This window comes from Akebia trifoliata, chromosome 12, assembly GCF_017979445.1.
Source record: "Akebia trifoliata isolate Shusen 1 chromosome 12, ASM1797944v1, whole genome shotgun sequence".
In the NCBI taxonomy this organism is placed as follows: domain Eukaryota; kingdom Viridiplantae; phylum Streptophyta; class Magnoliopsida; order Ranunculales; family Lardizabalaceae; genus Akebia; species Akebia trifoliata.
This window is the reverse complement of record NC_141386.1, coordinates 19,078,463-19,084,462: the sequence shown is the minus strand read 5'-3', so window position 1 is coordinate 19,084,462 and position 6,000 is coordinate 19,078,463.

Below are 6,000 nucleotides of genomic sequence, written 5' to 3'. Positions count from 1 at the left end.
TTTCAACCAAAAAACTAGATTTTAATTATTCAGATAACAACTATAGTGTTATTCAATTCATCTAAGAAAACTAGACTATAAATCAGACAAGACCCATTTGTCATCAATCATCTAATTAACATCAATTTGAACTACAACATAATTGGGGGAGGGGGGGAGGGGGGGGGGGATGATATGAAACCTACAATAGCTGGAAACTCTCTTTCGATTATCAAATTCAAAGGAATATGTATTTCGATAATGCTACCCAAGGGATGACTTCTCTCTAATGGATTTGCAGTTACAATTTGTATTAATTTAGATAAAGAACTTGATGGCTGGATGTTATTCTAAATGAAACATATTGGATATATAAATTGGCACTTTTGTAACGTACAAAATAATGGTTTCAACATTTGATCATTAGTTACCAGTGCTCTTCTGTCGAGTTACCATGTTTCCCATCATAACGAGTAATTTAATAACATCTCCCAATTTCAAAATCAATGTTTCAAAACTCAAACCGTTAATCAGATCGAACGGTGAAATTAATTAAATATGGTGTCATTCTTTTACCTTTTTTATCTAAAATAGTGATCGAACTCCTTACTTTCGATTGCAGTTAGGGGTGCCCACCATATTAATAAGGGTGCCCACTAACTATTCAAAATTTAAGTTTTTACGTAAGTTTTACCTTGATTAGAGCACCCCATCTACGTCGATATGCCTCTAAAAGATTTTTTCACCTACATCGACAAGTTCATGTTGATATTGCTTGGTCAATGACAACATGAACATGCCGACAAAACAGGGGTGATTTGATCAGCTGGGGTACCTTGATCAAAACAATTTTTGGGGTGCCCTAATTAATAATTGGGGTGCGTATAACACGTGCCCTCCTTTTTCTTCCTTGAGAAAAGATCTTTGATTTGAGTCTTACCTCAAAGCAAGCAGGCTGCTTCAAAATTTTGAAGGTACCCTCCTCGTTACAGGACACGTGGTGTTTTGAATTATTTCACGCCCCTACATTTTTGCCAAAATTTGGAATACCTCTTGGAAATGCCCACGTGTAATCCAATAGGGAGGGTTCCTTAAAATTTTTGAAGCAGCCTGCCTGCTTCAAAGGTTTTTCCCTTTGATTTGGACTTCTATAATTAAAGGAGAAAAACTCTTTGTAAGGATTTTTTCCTTTTTTAATTTTATACTGGCATTTTTTTCCAAACAACAACCATCACTTGGCTTAACTGGAAAGCTTTTCTTAATAATTTTATATTATTGGCATCATTTCACTCAAATACAAATTAGTAGGTAATTTAACATATCTGGCTTTGGTATAAATTAAGAGGCTAAGGGCTTGTTTGGATTGTTCTGGAGAAAAGCTCAAAGTTTCCATAAGGATTCTGATTCAAACTAGGACCTAGAAGCCCATATCCAAACACTATAGATAGGGCTCACCAGAGCTCAATTGAAGCGAACCTAGGCTGAGGTATGTAGAGCATGAGTTGAGCCTTGGTTAAAATAACTATAATTGACCTTTCCTGTGATTCAGCTCCACTTGAGGGTTCGGATAACCTAATTCAACCCGGACTCGAGGCTTTATACAAATACATAAATATTTTTATATTTAATCACATATTTTTATTTATTTAAATATACTTCAATTATTTCTTGTTTAAAATATAAAATTTCTTTGATAATAAAAAGAAATTAACTACAAGAAAAAAAGACTTTGGACATCACTTTGTAAATGATGTCTATAAGAAAAAGTGATGTCTATAGGAGTGGTATCTATTCTTTAGATGAAAAAGTGCGTGAAAAAAAGGTTTTTAGACATCCATATTTTCAAAATTAATATTTAAAAATCAAACATAAACCGATGTCTTAAATCATGCTCTTTTTTTTTTCGCGATCCCTCCATCCGCAAATATATAGAAATACAGTTTAGATTTAAAAATGATGTTTTTTTAAAAGAAATTGATGTCTACAATCTTTTTCGTAGTAGTCCAACCTGCCCAAAACTATATAAATTGGGCTAACCTGAGCTAAAAATCCAAATTTAGAAGTTCAAGTTGAGGGTTCTGCTACTAGAGCTGCGGGTTGGGCCCACCCTCCAAATTCTCCAACCCGCCAAAGTTGTAGCCCTAACCTATGTTACCGGGTTGACTAATATATTTGCAAACTGCTAACTTGTATAAACCAAACTAGTTCAAGGTTCGGTTCATAGTGGGTTGGGCAAAATTAGATAACCTATTGAACCCCCTTATTTTGGTTAATTTTAGTGATGCCCCCATGGTTTGGTAGATTACCCTTAGTTTAGAAATACCAAGATTTGGTCAATATTTTTTTTTTTTTTTTTTTTGCTAAATAGTATTGTATTCATGAAATAAAATCAAGTCGGTCGAGATGATCAACTTGGTGAGGCCTTACAAAGTAGGACTACTCACGCATAGGGCAACAAATCCCATCCCACCTATACAAAATGTCCTCAAAGTACAATCCCCTAAACTCCTTATTTACTTTTGACCAGCAAAAGATAAGACCCAAGATAGACATAATCATTGTCTAAATCGTCTTTACATTTCCCCTCGAAAATACGCCTATATCTTTTGAACCACACCCCCCAACAAATTGCAAAAGGTGAAATACGCCACAACGTCTTCTTTGAACCGCTAAACAAGTAGCCAATTGATGACCAACCAATGAAGACGTCATTGACTAATTGTGGCAAACATGTTGAAACCCCATATAACCTAAAGAAGTGAGCCCAAATGTCATGTGAGAACTTGCAGTGGATTAGAAGGTGGTCCGATGATTCTCAATTTTTCATACATAACACACAACAGCTCGCCCCATACCAATCACGCCACATCAGAAAATCCATCATTTGAATCCTTCCTAGAATCATTGTCCAAGTGAAAAAGGTGACTTTGCTTGGCACTTTTGGATCCCAAATAGAAACATAGGGGAAAGTCAAGTCCCCATTGTTGCTCAAGGATTGGTATAATGAGCATACCGAGAATCTTCCATCCTTGCTAGCCATCCATATTCTCTCATCTTCTCTTCCCGTACATATTTTGATACTTGAGGCACCAATGACTAATCTACCAACTTATTGAAGCTCTACCTCATTTACTCCTCTTCAAAGCACAAGATCCCAAGCCTAGTCTCCGATCATAGCTCTGCGAAAGGATATGATGGACTGCACTTTCTTCGAAAAGATGGAATACAAGGCTAGAAATGCCTCCGTTAGGGGTCGATTACCGCACCATGTGTCTTCCCAGAATCTTATTCGATTGCCTTGGCCCACTTTGAATTTGACTCTTGTTTTGAATAGTGGGATGATTTTCATTATACCTTTTCACATCCCGGATCAAAATGGTTGTCTGGTTAGTCAACTTTCCCACCTTGTTAAACTCAATCCGTACTTACTTTCGATAACCTGTGTCCATAAACTATTCCCATCAATCCCAAACTTTCACAACCACTTCCCCTTTAAGGCCAAGTTCATTTTCCCGATTCTCCTAACATCGAGGCCACCATATTTCTTAGTTGAGCAAATCTGTTTCCAATTCACAAGATGATGCTTTGTACTTCCATCTTTGTCATGCCATAGAAAGTTACGAAAAAACTTATCTAGCCTTAATTCTACACTTTGAGGCATTAAGAGAAAAAGAGAGAAAATAAATTGGTATACTGGAAAGCACACTTTTTATCAAAACCACTTTACCTCCCTTGGATAAGTACTTGGCTTGCCACATTGCTAGTTTCCTTTCGATTCTTTTCACTATTGGGTCCTATATCACCACCCTCCTGTAGGGTGCCCCTATAGGCATCCCCAAGTAAGACGAGGGAAGGCTACCCTTTAGCCAACCCAATGAAGCTGCTAGAAGAGACTCGCATCTAACCAATCCAACTGGAAATAACTTACTTTTCCTCATGTTAACTGGAATACCTGACACCGCTTCAAAGCAACATAACACACCGCCTAACCTACTGATGAGGATATTAAATAAAGGACTTGAAAAACATGGCGTTGCTTGTCGACTTTTAGGGCTGCTAGCTCTGCTTTGCAGTTCTTCCTGGCTTGTATTCTAAGGCCAAGTCAAACTCTGCTAGGAATTCTTGTCATCAAGCCTATTTTGGGGTCAACTTCTTTTGGGTTAAGAAATGGCTCACTGCCACGTTGTCAGTCTGATCTATGGAGTCGTCCAGGAACACTAGAGTATCATCTATGAATTGAAGGTGCGATATAGTAACGGTGCCTGCTCCTACTGAAAATCCTAGAAAAAACCATTCGCTACCCCTCTTTTCATCATCTTCCCAAAAGCTTCTGCTACTATGATAAATAGGAAAGGGGATAGGGGATCCCCTTGTCTGAGACCTCTTGTACTCCTAAAAAATCCATGAGGAGACCTATTCACCAAAACTGAATAGGAAGGGGAAGTAACACATGCCATAATCCATGTGATCCATATTTTGTTGAAGCCCATATTCCCCAGCATATATTCCAAGAATTGTCAGTTGACGTGGTTGTAGGCTTTCTCAAAATCCACCTTGCACACTACACCCACTTTGCCAGCTTTCATTCTAGAATCCATACACTAGTTCGCTATTAGAACTCCATCCAAACTCTGCCTCCCTTTGACAAAAACGCTCTGATTGCACCCTATTAACCCTTAAATGACACCTTTTAATCTCCGAGCGAGGATGCTCGTGATGATTTTGTAGCTAGTATTCACCAAGCTGATGGGTTTCAGGTCCTTGATGTCTTCAGTCCCCGCCACCTTCGGAATTAGAGCGATGAAAGTACATTTGGAATCTCGATCCAACACTCCCTCTCTAAAGAATTCATCTATTAGAGCGAGGAAGTCGCATTTGATTATGTCCCAATAGGTTTTGTAAAACTCCACAAGGAAACCGTCGGGCCCAGGTGCTTTATCACTCTTCATATTTGAGATAACATCCCAAACCTCGTCTTCTTTAACGGGCATTTCCAACCATTTTCCTTGTAACTCAAAAATTCTATCAAACTGTAATAGGTCAGGTTTCGGTCCATTGCTAACTACGTTGGTATACAGTTCCGAGTAGAATTCTACGATCCCTTTAGCAACTGCTTTTTCTCCTTCCAACCACTCCCCATTCACATACAACCTCGTGATGTGATTGTTCTTGCCTCGGGCGTAAGCCATGCAGTGGAAGAATTTTGAGTTGTCTTCCCCTTCTTTAAGCCATCTAAACTTGGATTTATGCTTCCAGCTGATCTTTTCCAACAGTGACATCCGTTGATATTTCTCACGCAGGTTTAGTCTCAATGTCCTGTCATCCGTCAAAATTGGGCTCATCTCTTCCCTACGGTCCAACTCTTCGATTCCCAAAAGATTCTCCTTTCTTTGCACATCCACCGTTTCGAAAGATTCTTTATTCCAAACCTTTAGATCCTTTTTCAAAGCTTTCAACTTCTTTTTTAATATCTCTCCTCCTGTTCCTGCAAATGAAAAACTCCTCCACCATTCACTTACCAACTCTTGGAAATTATGGTGATTCAACCACATCACTTCAAAATGAAACGAAATGGAACCCCTTTTGAGCGGCCATACTTCTAGTTGAATAGGGTAATGATCAACCACCAGGTTTTGAATAGCTGTCTGAGAGAGCTGGCAGAATAACGAAGACCAATCATCTGAAACCAAAAATCTGTTTAATCTGTTAAGGGTGGGTACAACATGTAGATTGGACCAAGTTAAGCTTTTGCCTTGTAGTAGGATATCTATTAAATTATTTCGATTCACAAATTCCTCAAATCTCCTCATCCTTGCTGTTATCCTCGATCCACCTTGCTTGTCACAAACGAATCTAATTACGTTGAAGTCTCCTCCCATAATTGCTCTCTCTCATTCTTTAGTAGGTCCGTACACTCTCGAGAACACCCAACTGTCATCCTTACCTATATACCGACATAGTATAGATACAGAGAAAACTCCCACTAACAAATCTTCTACCTCAGTTAGCCTCTTATCCCAC